Genomic DNA, 16,617 nt, shown 5'->3' with positions numbered 1-16,617 from the left:
GTTGATGTTTATTATTTGGTTGCCGTTGTGCTCTTTTATGATGTTTAGTATTGAGTCTGATACGTTATTGTGCAGTGTAACTCTTGTTTATGTTGGTTTATGTGCCTGTGTAGTGTTGAATGTCCGTCGGTGATAATAGTGGAAGTTTTGTATTGTTGAGCTGCTGAGATCTGATGTGGAATGATGTATGTTGCAGGGAATGCTCGTTAAAGTGGACTTATCGTGGAGATGTTGTTGTCTGAATTTTGCATAAGATGCTTGGCGTGTCTGATGTGTTTATTTATGTCTAGCAATGCTTATTGAATACTGATGTTGGATGATTTCTTCGAATGTTGGATATTAAATGTTTGGATGAATTGTGTTGGGCGTGTTCTTAAAAGTTTTCTGAACCGCTATGTGGAAAGCATGTTATGTGAAGCATGCCATAGGGTTATTTGTTAAAGCTTTTGTGTGCTATATGTTGTGATCAGGTTGATTGTTGTCAAACTTTGTGTTTTTTAGATCTGTGATGCATTGAAATCATACTAGTGGTTGTGTCGTGATGGGCGTTGTGGTGGTTGGTGTTATTAGGGAAGTAGTTATGAAATCTTGGTTGGCAGGCTAGAAATGTTACGTGGAGTTATGAAAGTTATGAAGTGAATGGGTGAGTGTCAGGGCCTCGAGTATAAATGGTCGAGGGTTGATACGTCACTAATTAGGTATCGAGGCCTCGGGTATAAATGGTCGGGGGTCGATACGCCAATATTGGATAAAGATGAACGTCGAGGCCTCGGGTATAAATGGTCGGAGGTCGATGCGAGGAGTCTTTCGAAAGGAGAACTATTGGGGCCTTGGGTATAAATGGTCAAGGGCCAATAGATTGTAAGACATCGAGGCCTCGGGTATAAATGGTCGAGGGTCGATGCAGAGTTCAAGGCCTCGGGTATATATGGTCGAGGGTCGATGCGAGGAGTCTTTGGAAAGGAGAACTATTGGGGCCTTGGGTATAAATGGTCAAGGGCCAATAGATGGTGAAGTCATCGGGGCCTCGGGTATAAATGGTCGAGGGCCGATGGAGCAGTGTCGGGGCTCTGGGTATAAATGGTCAGAGGCCGACTCTACTCGAAGGAGTTAATTGTGGAAGGCTAGGATAGCTGTGATAAGTGTAGAGGTACTTGAGATGTTAGGGAGACTAGAGGTTGGTAGTTAATGTGTAAGGATGAGTTTGACATGTACAGTACATGTATAGTTAAACACTTGCATAAACTGCTTCTTGTGATATGTTTCTATTTACTCAAAGCTCGAGAGTTGTGATAAGCATGATATGTTGATTCTTTAATAAGCACGACACGTTGTTCCTTGATAAGTATGCTATTTGTGCGTGACCCTTCAGATAAGGGCTGCTTACTGAGTACTGTGGTTGTACTCATCCCTCTTTTTCCCCTCCAGTTTGCAGGTATCAAGCTAGCTCTTGGAATGGTGATGCGAGGAGGAGACTTGATCGGAAAGACCATTATTTTTGCTACGTGAAGTTAATTTCTTTTAGTTAGGATAGTTGTGGCCATTTAATCTTGTAGTTGAGTTGGTAGTGGTTGGTTTGTTTAGTTTTATTGTCTAAAGGATGATTGTAAGGGCGCCGATTCATTATTCTTTTAGATCATTAACTTTGTGAGCCTCTTGAACTACGGGATTGTAATTGACTTAGGATATTTATGAATACATTCGTTTAAGTTGTTCGTACTTGAATTAGTTTTTGCTTCATTGGCATTCGAGATGTTAAAATTCATTTAGTGGATGGTTTATAGTTAGTAAAGGATTCCTTGAAGAGTTTGGTTAACGTGAAGTCGGTATTAAATGGTTTATCTGCATAGGATTTGAGTTTCTCTTAAAACTTTAGTGTTGTTGTTCTAATTGTTCAAGCTCTCGTGAGTGTTGAAAATCAGAGTAGCGTAGCGGAAGCGTGGTAGTTCTATTGCTTAGTATTGTTGTGAAGAAAATTCTCTTGTTTATGTGAAAATTTTAGTTAGGCTTAGTAACGGTCCCTGTTTGGAAATGGTGAAATTCCTGGGGCGTTACACATTAGGTCTCTTTTCTAGATCGTAAAGGATAGTTAAAAACATTTAGTCTTGAAAAGAATTAGAATTTTTCAAATTAGTTAAACGAAATTAAGGTTAATTGCATGAGATGAAAATAATATAACGTATGTTGATACATTATAATATAAAGTTAATTTTAAATTTTATTCAAAATTATTAGAGGGATGGATATTAGAATTTGACTCTAGTATAGTTGATTAATTTAAGTTTAATTAAATTAATGTGATATATTAATTTGGTTAAATTTAATTAGATTTACTTAAATTAAATTAATAATTGTTTTAATTAATATGTTTTAATTAAAAAAAAAGAAAGGAAAAGTGGAGTGGTGGAAAGTGGGGGAGGTTTTCCCACTCCCCACCATTAATGGTGGGAAGTGGGAGAGTGGTGAGTGGGGATGTTGCGACTTCCCCACCACTATTCCTCCCTTAAAAAAATGGAGGCTCTCCCATTTCCTTAATACTCTCTCGGTCGCCGGTTGAACGAGTTTCGGAAACTCTAGCTTGAAAACCGCTTTCTCAACCTATCAATTTCCCTTTCAATTGTAAGATGGTTCTCACAAACCGAGTTCTTAACTTCCAGAAGATAGCGAGGAAGACTTTGTGGTGGCGTTGGTGTCGACATTTAAGAGGTGTCTTGAAAGATATGTATCACTAACTTCATTTTATTCATGCTTATATGTCTTTTCTTTGTTGTAATTCTAAAACAAGTTCGAAGCACACGCGTTCGCGCGCTTCTGCTGCGGGATCCGATCCCTTCAATTGGTTTCAGAGCCTAGGATCTATTTTCGATCTTGTTTTGAATAACAATGAAAAGAATGGTGGGTGTTTGTTTGCATTTGATGTATGTGGTTTGCAAATAGACGTTTTTTATTTCTGGCATTAGATTTACAGATTTCAGTTGATTCGATCAATGTAAAAGCCTGTTGTTTTGGGCATTTAATCCTGTAAATAGAGTCTGTAAGTTCGTGTCGTTCATGGCAAGGACTTGCTGTGAAAGAGTACCAGAGAAGTGAAGAAAAACCGAAGCAACTGCGTGGACAGCGCCTAGGTGCAGAAACCCGAGAGCTCGGGCTTGCTGCAGTGGGGGCAGCGCCTAGGCGCTGTCCCACGGCGCCTCGGTGCTGGGTCCGGGCTCCTAGGCACCGGGTTTTATAAAAAAATAATAATACAAATTTTTTTTTTTGTTTTTTGTTTAATTTCTTATAGGAATCCAAAAATCGATCTATTTTTCTATTTAATTATTATGCATTTTGAATGTATACTTAGTTAGTTGTATATGTTGCATAAAGTATGTCATATAGTTTAAAATCCCACCATATGTTAACCATGTTCATGCATCATATGTACATGATAGTTATAATGTATGATAGCATTATTTATTTTCATGATTATTTAATATAAGCGTTGTATTAATTAAATGAAAAATAAAATTGTATTGAGCATGACAGTACTTTAGTAAATATAAATGTTATATTTATGTATGTCATTGATGTATGGTTATAGTTTCAACTTCTTTAAATTTATAAGTGTTATAAATTTGGTGAATAGAAATTTAAATCCATAATCAAGAATTGCATGCAAACCCTAGGTCTTCAATAATTATTTTTAAAGGGGTTTGAAATTGATTATATCCTAGGTTATATACTTTTTATTTTGGTTTAAAATAGGTTTAAAACGACGAAATAAGAGCTTAATATAAAATATTGCCTATAAGGGAACCCTGTCTAAGAAAGGTTCTGTTTAGGTTGAGATACTTAAGCTGACCGTAAGGGAACACCTCTACCTAGGAACTGACCTGGGGGTTGAATTAGTCAATATTTTATAGCATGGATAATGTGGTTAGTTCGTTAAAGTGTTTAATGAACTAAAACATTAAGTGTTAAACAAATCAAATATAAAAGTTATATTGGGCAAACTAATAAACTTAGATAATTTCATTTAGCCGGATTTACGTAAGTAATAACCCTAGTTGTAAAATACTAAGTGGGAGAATTAGGTGTATATATAAAATATACAAAGTATATGAGATATATGTGGTATATATATACATTCTTTCACTCACGTTCTCCGTATAAGTTCACACCGTGAGTTCCATGCTCGGCCTCGTGTCGCCCTAGGCGCGGCCTCCCTACGAAAGGTGAGTTCTATGCGCGGCTTGCATGTCGTCCTGGAGCGACCATCCCTACGGAGGGTCTGTTGTATGGAATCATAATTAGGGCGAACTACATAAATGGATAAGGTCTCTTAGGTTTTGTACCAATATTTGTCCTTCACTACGACGGGCTTATTGGGACGGACCTCTGAGGTCTGAAAATGGCGGGTCACACTTACGAGAAGTTGTTAAGTTAGTTAATAACTTCTTGACCAAACAAACGTTGACTAACTGTTATAGGAATAAGAGTTATTATGGTGTAATATTTAGTTGAGAATGTCTCAATTCAGTGAAGGAGTAGCTGACTGCTCCACGGTAGCTGTTACTCTAAATCACTGAAGCATCGCCGCAAAAAATAATCTTGATTGATAGCGTGCATTATTATTTTTTGCTAAATTTGATTGGATTTTTAATGGGTAGTGCAAGTGTCTTATATAGATTTATTTTTCAACATGTCTAATCTATTGCCCTGCTTGCCGCCGAAAAGCTCAACGGCAAAAATTACACACAATGGAAAACGAACCTTAACACGATACTTGTGGTAGATGAACTTAGGTTCGTCTTAATTAAGTAGTGTCCTCAGGCTCCCACTCCTAATGCAGCTCGAGCTAGTCGGGATACCTATGACGGATGGATCCAGGCCAATGTATACATCTTGGCAAGCATATCTGATGTGCTGGCCAAGAAGCATGAGAACATGGTCACCGCAAGGGAGATCATGGACTCTTTACAGGACATGTTTAGACAGTCGTCCATTCAAACCCGACACGATGCCCTCAAGTTCATTTAAAATTTCTGCATGAAAGAGGGAACATCAGTGCGAGACATGTTCTCAATCTGATGGTCCACTTTAATGTGGCCAAAGTGAACGACGCTGTCATAGACGATGGGAGTCAAGGTCAGCTTTATCTTGGAATCTCTTCCAAAGAGTTTCCTATAGTTTCGCAGCAATGTTATGATGAACAAGATAGAGAACAACCTTACCATGCTCTTAAATGAGCTATAGATTTTCAGTCTCTTATGAAAAATAAGGGACAGGAAGGAGAGGAAAACGTTGTCACCTAAAAATGGTTCGATCGAGGTTCGACCTCAGGAACCAAATCTGCACTTTCTTCTTCTGGAAGCGAGACTTTCAAGAGTAAGAAGAACAACGGTAAGGGGGTGAAAGTTGACCCTACTGTTACTGATGCTACCAAGAAAAGCAAGGCCACAGTTTCAGACAAAGAAAGCTAATCCTACCCTACTGTTACTGCACTTTCTTCTTCTGGAAGCGAGACTTTCAAGAAGAAGAAGAACAATGGTAAGGGGGTTAAAGCTGACCCTACTGTTAATGATGCTACCAAGAAGGGCAAGGCTAAAGTTGCAGACAAAGGGAAAATGTTTCCACTGCAACGTGGATAGACACTGGAAAAGAAACTGCCCGAAATACTTTGCCAAAAAGAAGAAAGCCAAAGAAGGTAAATATGATTTACTTGTTCTTGAAACTTGCTGAGTGGAGAATGATGATTCTGCCTGGATACTGGATTTAGGGGCCACAAACCATGTTTGTTCTTCTCTTCGGGGAATTAGTTCCTGAAGGCAGTTTGATGTTGGGGAGATGACTCTCAAAGTCGGAACGGGAGATGCCGTCTCAACAGTTGCAGTGGGAGACCTAAAGTTGTTTTTAGACAATAATACATATATATTATTAGATAATGTGTATGCAGTTCCTAAAATAAAAAGGAACTTAATTTCAATTTCTTGTCTACTGGAACAATGTTATGCTATTTCCTTTCCATTAAATGAACTGTTAATTTCACGAAATGGTGTTAACATTTGTTATGCAAAACTTGAAAACAACTTATATGTGTTAAGACAAACCATAACTACAACAATTTTAAATACAGGGTTGTTTGAAAATGCTAAAACTCAACACAAAAGACAAAAAACTTCTCCAAAAGAAAATACTTATCTTTGGCTCTTAAGATTAGGTCACATAAATCTCAATAGGATTGGGAGATTGGTTAAGAGTGGACTTTTAAGCGAGTTAAAAGATGACTCATTACCTCCACGTAAATCTTGTCTTTAAAGAAATATGACTAAAAAACCTTTTACTGGAAAAGGTTACAGAGCCAAAGAACCCTTAGAGCCAACATTCAGACATTTGTCGTCCGATGAATGTTAAAGCCAGAGAAGGGTATGAGTATTTCATCTCATTTGAAGATGATTATTCAAGGTATGGATATCTTTACCTAATGCAACATAAGTCTGAAGCCCTTGAAAAGTTTAAGGAGTACAAGACTGAAGTTGAGAACCAATGAGGTAAGACAATAAAGACGCTTCGATCTGATTGGGGTGGAGAGTATATGGACTTAAGATTCCAGGACTATACGATAGAACATGAAATTACATCCCAACTCTCAGCACCTGGTACACCTCAACATAATGATGTATCAGAAAGGAGAAATAGAACCCTGTTAGACATGGTTCGATCTATGATGAGCTATGCTCAATTACCGGCCTCGTTTCGGGGTTATGCAGTAGAGATTGTAGTATACATTTTGAACATAATTCCATCAAAAGTGTTTCTGAAACACCTTTTGAACTATGAAGGGGACGTAAATCTAGTTTACGTCACTTTAGAATTTGGGCATGTCCAGCACTTGTGTTAGTGACAAACCCAAAGAAACTTGAATCTCGTTCAAAACTGTGCCTATTCGTAGGTTACCCCAAGGAAACGAGAGGTGAACACTTATTCGATCTACAAGAAAACAAAGTGTTTGTCTCACAAAGGCTACATTCTTCGAAGAAGACCACATTAGAGATCATAAACCACAAAACAAGGTTGTGTTAAATGAGATTTCCGATGAAGCTACAAATACATCAACAAGAGTTGTTGATAAAGCTAGCACTTTAAAAGAGTTGTTGATGGCGCTAGTACATCATGTTAGTCACATCCATCTCAAAAGTTGAGAGTGCCTCGACGCAGGTGAGGATTGTGTCACAACCTAATCGTTACGTGGGTTTAAAAGAAACCAAGGTCGTCATACCTGATGATGGCGTTGAGGATCGATTTACATAGAAGAAGGCAATGGAAGATGTTGATAAGGACAAATGGATCAAATTTATGGAGTTTGAAATGGAGTCTATGTACTTCAATTTTGTCTGGAACCTTGTAGATCAACCTGATGGAGTCAAACCTATAGGTTGTAAGTAGATCTATAAGAGAAAACGAGACGCTGAAGGAAAGGTATAGACCTTTAAAGCTAGACTCGTGGCAAAGGGTTACACCCAAAGGGAAGGGTGGACTTTGAGGAAACCTTCTCCCCGGTTGCCATGCTAAAGTCTATGAGAATACTTTTGTCCATTGCCACATTTTATGACTATGAAATTTGGCAAATGGATCTCAAGACTGCTTTTCTGAATGTCAATCTTGAAGAGAGTATTTATATGTCTCAACCAGAAGGGTTCATTAAGCAAGGTCAAGAGCAAAAGGTTTGCAAGCTTCAACGATCCATTTATGGATTAAAACAAGTATCTCGATCTTGGAATATAAGATTTCAAAATCAAGTCTTATGGTTTTGACGATAATGTTGTGTGTATACAAGGAGATCATCAACAACACTGTAGCTTTCTCGGTGTTGTATGTAGATGATATCCTACTCATTGGGAATAATGTAGGTTTCCAAACTGACATTAAGAAGTTGCTAGCAACTGAATTCCAAATGAAAGATTTGCGAGACGCTCAATTTGTTATAGGGATTAAAATCATAAGGAATCGAAAGAACAAAACGCTAGCCCTATCTCAGGCAACTCATATCGACAAAATGTTTGTCAAATATTCAATGCAGAATTCCAAGAAAGGTTTACTACCTTTCAGACATAGAATCTCTCTGTCTAATGAACAATGTCAGTAGGTATCAATCCCTATGCTTCAGCAGTGGACAGCCTGATGTATGCCATGTTGTGTACTAGGCTTGACATTTGCTATGCAGTCGAGATTATCAGTAGGTATCAATCCAATCCATGATATGATCACTCGACTGCCGTTAAGGGTATCCTAAAGTATCTTAGGAGAACGAGGAACTATATGCTTGTGTATGGCGTTAATGATATGATCCTTACAGGATACACTGACGCTGATTTCCAAAGTGATAAAGATTCGAGGACATCCACTTCGGGATCAGTGTTCAAACTTAATAGAGAAGCTGTAGTATGGCAGCGCATCAAACAAGGATGCATCGCAGACTCCACAATGGAGGCCGAATATGTTGCCGCTTGTGAAGCAGTAAAAGAACTGATGTTGCATAGAAAGTTCTTAACTGATTTGGAAGTTGTGCCAAACATGGCTTTGTCCATCACACTTTATTGTGATAACAGTGGTGCTGTGGCAAATTGCTGATCAGTTTACAAAGGCTCATACGGCTAAAATGTTAAAGGGTCGTCTAGAAAGTCTAGACCTACAAGATATGTAAAATATAGTCCAAGGTAGGTGGGAGACTTGTAAAGGGCATAGTGTATGCCCTATTTTATTGTATTTGTACTTTATTGTACAACTCAATATTGCCTAAACACCCCATTAGAGTTTAGTTCAAGTGGGAGTTTGTTGGGTTTTATGCCCTAAACTCGTGGTTTGTAAACATAAAACAAATATTCATTCAATAAAGTTGTTATTGATAGAATTGCATTAACCCAAATCCGATAAACTAACATCCGAGATTATGTCATGTAACTAGAACAGTATATAACAGATATATAGTATATATTTAATATACAACGTATATATACAGTGTATATATAGAGAGTATATATTCGATATACGTGTGGATAATGTTCCAGCAGTAACCTAAAGGGTCTATAGTATATGGATAAGGTTGGGTACCTTATCTTAGTAACACTATGGATATGACCCACTTTGTAATAGTTACAAATGACTTGATCCAGGTCGTTCGTGTGGAGACATGCGAGTGAGGGTATCCTGTACAATGAGTTTGTATTGGACCGGACCATGAAATAATTAATCTCTAGCTGTAACACCGTTAGCTAATAGATTAATATTTCAATAGGATGACCAGGTAACTCGATCTAAATCCTGAGTGAGTGATGGACATCTGCCTATTAGGGCTCATCCTTTGATTTGTATGGGTGAGAGTGGCTCGAGTCGTCGACTCAATATTCCTACCATTTTGGGGACGAGACCCAGTGGGGACCTGGGAACATAACTACAAAAGATGAAATTCACTCCTTCCCAACTTTAGGGTAAGTAGATGAGTGTTCTCTTAAATGCCGACTCTAGGACTTGAACAAGGGGTCCCACCTTCTCACTGGGCCGAAGGGACTTCCGGTTATTGGTTGGACCATAACCGAGTTGTTCATTAGAGGATCAACGGTTCTTAAACTCCAAGATGTAACATAGAATCAGCGGTACTTAAGGTCCAAGATGTAACATAGGCGCAATTCTGGCTTTTCTTGGGAAACTGAGTTCTACTATTTCACTACCGCTTTTGGTTGCTGCAGAGCCTAGGGTAACCTACAATCATATGTCTATGTGTGATTACAAACCTAGAGAATTTTTATCAACTCATTCGCATTATGGGTCAGAGGGTCTATGTCTAAGACCATCTTTTATGCGCTTATGTCTAAGTCACATCCCATATTGGTTTCCTACTATTTTACCTACCTCATCCTTTTCAGGGTTGGGTTTTAGTGTATAAATCAAGTTTCCATTGGCCAAATGAAAAAAGACGTAAAGAGAAGTTTTAGAAACCAACCCAAAAAAGTGAAAGGCGTAATTCTGGGCAAAATCCCAAGCGTGTTGAAAATCAAATCATTTTGACTACAGCATTCCACAAAGCGGTTCATAACTAATTCAGAACATTTTTAAAGAAAATAAAATGCATCAAAACATAAAGGAAGTATTTTTCATTGAACTAAAACGAATAAACTAGTCATACAATGAGTTATAGCTTTACTCTCTTCTCTCTCTGATGTGAGGGGAGTGTAAATTCGCTAAATAACTTAAAAGAAATAGAATAAATGCATAACAAAATATAGAACTTGAATTAAAAGCAATATGGTAAGCAAAAGTAAGAAAATACAAGAAAATAACAACTAAAACTTGAATCTAAAGCATATGAACGAGTTCTACAACAAAAGAGAAAATAAATGAAGCTGAAAACGAGCTGGGAAGGGATCATTTGCTGCTGGAGGAATGACTTTCTTATATAAGCCCTTGAAGTTGTTGAACGTCCCACCGTTTTAGGTGGAAATGAGTTAAGATTCACCTAACCACTTCCATTTGACTTAGACTCACAGTTTGTCGCTTGATTAAAATACATATGAAATGTCTTCCTTGCTCTTCATTAATCAAAACGCACGATTTGGCAAAATGAACTTCAAAATTGCGTCAGGCGCAATTTCTGCAAAACATAAAACTGTTATGTTCTACCAACTTTGACCGCATTTTTCTTATATTTGTCTTAAAGTACCATATTTTGACTTTTATCCATAAATGTTATATGCATGTTGTACTTTAAGAATATGTAATTCTTTTTGGCAAATAATGATGGGGAATGATTTAAAATCGTGGTCAAACGGGTCTACTGACACAACTTTCTGAAGTCAAAAGTCAACCCTAACACACCCACAAACTTACCCATTTGCTTGTCCTCAAGCAAAAACAACAACAATCAATCTAAAACAATCAATATGCTAGAAAGATGAATGGAGCAACAATCCCAAGATTCTAAGTAAATGAATCATATACGTCTCATGAAGGACTCCATAAGTTAAACATCATAACCTTAATCTCAAGCCAACATACCATGAACCATCCTTTGTTTTGAAAATACAAATGATTCTAAGTCCTCTTCTTTTCTAGAACACAAAACTTTTTTACAAAACCAAGGAATACACAAACTTCCATTTTGATTCAAAAACTTTTACATCAAGAAGACATGTGGACCGGCTACTAGCCTATAAGGTTTTCCACACACTAACATCGGTTTCAAACCAAAGCCACACTCATAAAAACTTGTTAAATAGCAACCCGACATAAAATGATGTTGTAACACCCCAGGATTTTCAACATTCAAAAAGGGAACGTTACTAAAAGCCACTTAAGAATTATTACTCGTACTAGAGAGTTAAACCACTAGAAATACAAACTTTGACAAATTCTCACCACGCTTCCGCTGCGCTACTCTGACTAATAACACTTACAAAAGCTTGCACTAAACAAAACAAACACCACTAAAGTTCTAACGAAACTCAAATTCTTCTCGGTTAATAATTTAGTGACAATCCAACCTTATAGAAACTTTGCACCAAAATCTTCACTAACCATAAACTATCCACTACAGAAAACTAACTTTCTCGAATAACAGCGACGCAAAGGCTAATTCAAGTTCAGCTTGACAAATGTATTATCCTGATAAATAACCTCAATAGATCACATCATCAAAGTTCAAGTAGCTAAACAAAATTAATTTTCTTAAAAGAATCGTAAACTGTCAGCCCTAAAACATCCTTTAAAAAAAAGAGAACTTAACAACCCAATTTAATAATCTAACAACAGACTCAGTTACAAATAAACAACTATAACTATCCTATCCTAATTGAAACTTAACAATGCAACGTTAAATGGTCTCTCTAGTCAAGTCTCCTCCTCGCAATCACCATCTCAAGAGCTAGCTCGATACCTACAAAACTGGAGGGGGAAAAAGAGGGATGAGTACAACCACAGTACTCAGTAAGCAGCCCTTATCTGAAGGGTCACGCACAAACAGCATGCTTATCAAGGATACAACGTGTCATGCTTATCAAAGAATCAACACATCATGCTTATCATTAATCTCGAGCCTTAAATGAAAGAAACATCTTTCAAGAAGCAGTTTATGTATAAGTTTAACTAAAAATATACCATACATGTCAAACTCAGCCTCACATCTTAACTCACTAGTGCTCTTTCTTGATTCCTCCAAGACTTACTCCTTCGAGTCGTACCGACCCCTGACCTCGCGTAGCTAAAGCGTCGACACTTCTCTACGGTGCTCGGTGTTGGACCTTGACATTTATCCTCAAGGCTTCAACTACTACTCAACGTATTGGTCCTTGGCCTCCAAGAAACTCCCAACCTATCACACTATGTTAGTCCTCTAAGTCTCACTCCTCGAATCGTTTCGGCCCTTGCCATTTATCCCCAAGGCCCGACATTCATCTACAGAGGCTTGGCATTCGACCTTGCCATTTATCCCCAAGGCTTTGAACTGTGCATCACATTATGTTAGTTTCCCAAGTCTAACTCCTCGAATCGTATCGGCCCTTGCCATTTATCCCCAAGGCCCGACACTCATCTACAGAAGCTTGGCGTTCGACCTTGTCATTTATTCCCAAAGCCTTGAATTGTGCATCGACCCTTGACATTTATCCCCAAGGTATCGACGACTACTCAACGTGTTGGTCCTTGACCGCCACCACATCAAGACCCAATACTAATTCAACAAAATAAAATCACCGTGCCGACCCCCGACCCTTTGTACCCGGAGCCTCGACACTCATCTCTACCAAGTTGGGGTATCAATCCCCGACCTTTGCACCTGGAGCCTCGATACCCAACTAGTGACGTGCCAGCCTTTTTGGCCCTGTTAGTTCTCCATTTACTATATTACATCCCGGAACTCTCAACAGAGACCTATATGCTTTTCAGCCATGACCCATGCAGAAATTATCTCACAACAATGGAACATAAGTTATACACAAAACCTATGTCACTATCATCCAGACATGGCCATCCAACATCACGAGGACACCATTCTCTCAACACTCAGCATGCTTTACACACCACAGCGCAGATAATTCACAAAAGAGACGTAGTCGACATATATCCATATATGCATCCAACACTCTTAAAATTTCATAGTAATCAGAACACAACATAACCCATTCACTTCATTAAGGACCAAACTCTCACCAGAGTCCTACTACATACTTTCTAGGCCATGACCCATGCAGCACTCAACTCACAATAAAACCAGCATGCTTCCAGAACCAAAGACAGTAAGCTAAAAATGAAATGACATGTCCAACCTGCATGCGCAACACAACAGATTTCTCCCACAGTATTTCAGTATGCTTTTATGAACACAACCATACAACGATAAAACCATTCATAATCCATAATACTTTCATAAATACCACTAAGCATCAAATCCAACAACGCAAATCAAATCAGTTATAAACCACCAGAATCAACATGGTTTCATTCAAACTACTTATAATCATTAGCCAATATTCACAAAGACACAATCAACTTACATATTAATAAATAATAAACAAACCGAAAGCACCAAACAATTCATACATATTCAAATAACAAACATCCCCCAAGTAAGAACTACTTACCCACTCTCAATGTTCCTAATTCTTCAGTTGATTCGACACCTAGGCATTCAAATAAAAAAAAACAGCATGTCAAGAAGACAGTTTCAGTCATAAAAGTTAGTTATAAGGATGGTTCGAAGGGTTCGTTACCACAAAAACGATTTCGTTTGAGTGTGGGTAACTCATATCTAACTCGAGCAAGGGTGGGTAACATAGATCGGGTTTCAAACGGCTGTGGGTAAGCGCCAATCACCACGAAACTGCTGCTGTCCACGTTTTTGCAGCGGAGGAACGCGTCGAAACAACTTCCAACGACTTCGTTTTGCTATCCGTTACTACAAAACGACTTCGCTTAGGTGTGGGTAACTCTTATCTAACTGGACCAAGGGTGGGTAACGTGAATCGGGCGTCGAACGGGTGTGGATAAGCACCAAACACCACGAAACTGCTGCTATCCACGTTTTGCAGCAGAGGAACGCGCCGAAACGACTTCCAACGACTTTGTTTTGCTCTTTGTTACCACAAAACAACTTCGCTTATGTGTGGGTAACTTAGATCTAGCTTGAAAAGGTGTGGGTAGTGTAAATCGAGCTTCAAACGGGCGTGGGTAAGTGCCGAACACCATGAAACTGCTGCTGTCCACGTTTTGCAGCAGATGAACGCGCCGAAACAACTTCCAACGACTTCATTTTGCTGTCCGTTACCACAAAACAACTTCGCTTAGGTGTGGGTAACTTAGATCCAGCTTGAAAAGGTGTGGGTAGTGTAACTCGGACTTCGAACGGGCATGGGTAATTGCTGAACACCAAGAACTAAGTTGCTTTTTGCGTTTTTACAGCAGCAAAACGCACCGAAAACACCCCAACCGACACAAAACAGTGCTGCACACCACCGGAACACCCGAATTGATGCGCCGCCGTTGCTACAAGTCGTCTTGAGTCGTTGTCGTCGCGGATCTGAGCTCGTCGAGAAAAGCGTTGATGACGGCGGTGGTGCACGGGTCACCGGCGGTGAGGGATGGCTGGGGGTGGGGGCGGCTACAATGGTGAGGAGGAAGAAGAAGAAATGGGGGGGGGGGGGCGGCTACAAGGAAGAGGGAGGAGGAATAGGGTTTGTTTTATTTAGAAACGTTTTCCTTTAATTTCTTTTCTTTTATTCCAACTTCTTAATTTTGGTTTTAAACTAAAAAGCCCAAATTCTCAATCTTACAAGAAGGCACAAAACAAAACCCCAAAGAAAACACTTTAGTAATTAAGAATAAAATCCACCACAACCTAACACAAAATGATTAACTTAACTCTAAGACCCAAGAATAAAATCCAAAAATTAAAGATTTAAACTTCCCAAAACCTTGGATTTAAGATTTAATTAAAACTCTCCTCCAAAGTTCGAAAACTTAAATTATCTTAAATCCAAGAAATTAAACTTAATTCTAATTTACCCAAAATTAGAACTCCCAATTAAAAATCAATTAATTTAATTTAACAGCTTAAAGGAAAAAAAAATCCAAACGCTCAATTTAAAACGTAAAATAAAAATAACCCGAAAACTCGAGGCGTTACAGATGTCGACAATGGTTTTCACGAAGTCACCTTAATATGTAGACTACTACCCTCCAAGATGGTAATGCCACCCATTAAAGATAAATGAATGTCTACAGTGAGGACTCGCGAAAAAGTAAGTGTGTTTTCTTGTCTCTCATGTTTCTTATCACTCTTGTCTCTCTCACTTTTATTTTTCTTTTCTTCACTCTTATTTTCTCTCAAGACTCTTTCTTGAACTTGATTTTTCTTCTTTTGAACTATTTTTTCACTCTTTTTCCTAAATTTTTTTTTTTTTTTTGCATATGACTATTTTTTGGATAAGAGTATTTTTTTTATTGCTTGCATTTTCTTTCTAACTCTTTTCCGAAACATAAAAAATATTTTCTTTTTAAAAAAAAAGACACATATTGTCCCCCCTAAACTTATGAGAAACAATATTCTCACTAGGGAAAGAAATTTTTAGAGATGTAAAATTTTGGCACAAAAAGGACAAGGACTTCCAAAGCAATGACAAAGTTTAGGTTTCAAAACAAAAAGAAGCATAACACAGTTTTATAACCAAAACAAAAAGTGGAAAATGACTTATGGCTTGATCATAAAACTATAAAATCTAACCAATTCATGCCATTAATTATCCTCATCGACACGGTACAAAAAGAAATAACAAAGGAAAGTTTTTCATTAAAACTATGAGAATGCTGAGAGTTTAGAAAAGATGTGTGTGAATAAGCTAAGGACAAACTCGTAGCTAGAACAAGGAAGCATGCAAAGCTTGAACTTAATGCAGAAACACGACCAACCTACGCATTCCTAACAGCACAATATCCCAACAACTAACCTATAACTAAAACTAAGCTAAACAACCTAACAAGCAAACTATAGACACAAAAGCAACCTAAACAAAATAATGTGCAAGATCAAGATCAACACATCTAATATCAAAGCAAAGAGAGAGACACTCCCATGATTATCATTGTCGTAAAATTCATCGCCGGTGCAATCGATAGCAAGACGGGAAGAATATGGTAGGTCAGCCGCAAGCTCATTGGGGATCGATGCATCATCACCGTATATCTTCTTGAGGAACTCACATGTGGCATGTTGAGTAGCCAAGAGAAGCTCGTACTTGTACCTTAGCTCGTCATATTGCTCCCTCGTCATCACTCTTCGAGTCTCGGTATCCGAGACCGTAATGGGAGAGTTTTCCTCTCGAACAATCGAATATCCTCGAACTCTCCTTAGGGATGTGACTGGCTTCTTAGGTGTTACTACATCCGCATCATTGGCCTCCACTCCCGCTTGCAAGCATAACTCAGTTATTAATCAATGCAAAAATAAGTGGACCTACCATTTTCTCCGAGCAACTACTTTCTCGTTTCTTATGAGTTCCCCAAATTTGAACTCAATGCCCTTCATCAGGAGGTACACCATCATTGTCCTATTGCGTTTAATGGAGGAATCGTGAGAAGTGGGGATCAACCTAA

The 16,617-nt window shown here is 38.3% G+C and overlaps 1 long non-coding RNA gene across 1 annotated transcript; it reads right to left on the bottom strand.

Moving 5' to 3' along the window:
- Window positions 1–11,682: 11,682 nt before the first annotated feature.
- On the bottom strand, window positions 11,683–14,655 carry LOC148212968 (uncharacterized). The gene is made up of 3 exons (XR_015789241.1): window positions 13,740–14,655; window positions 13,611–13,649; window positions 11,683–11,916 (listed from the first exon to the last, which is right to left on the bottom strand). It is a non-coding gene; the product is annotated as an uncharacterized LOC148212968 (long non-coding RNA).
- Between the last annotated feature and the right edge of the window lie 1,962 nt (window positions 14,656–16,617).

The sequence above is a fragment of the Momordica charantia genome (genome assembly GCF_013281855.1).
Source record: "Momordica charantia cultivar OHB3-1 chromosome 2 unlocalized genomic scaffold, Mcharantia_2.0 BLBB01000002.1, whole genome shotgun sequence".
In the NCBI taxonomy this organism is placed as follows: domain Eukaryota; kingdom Viridiplantae; phylum Streptophyta; class Magnoliopsida; order Cucurbitales; family Cucurbitaceae; genus Momordica; species Momordica charantia.
The sequence above is the reverse complement of the archived record's forward strand: the minus strand, read 5'-3'. Positions and strand labels throughout refer to the sequence as shown.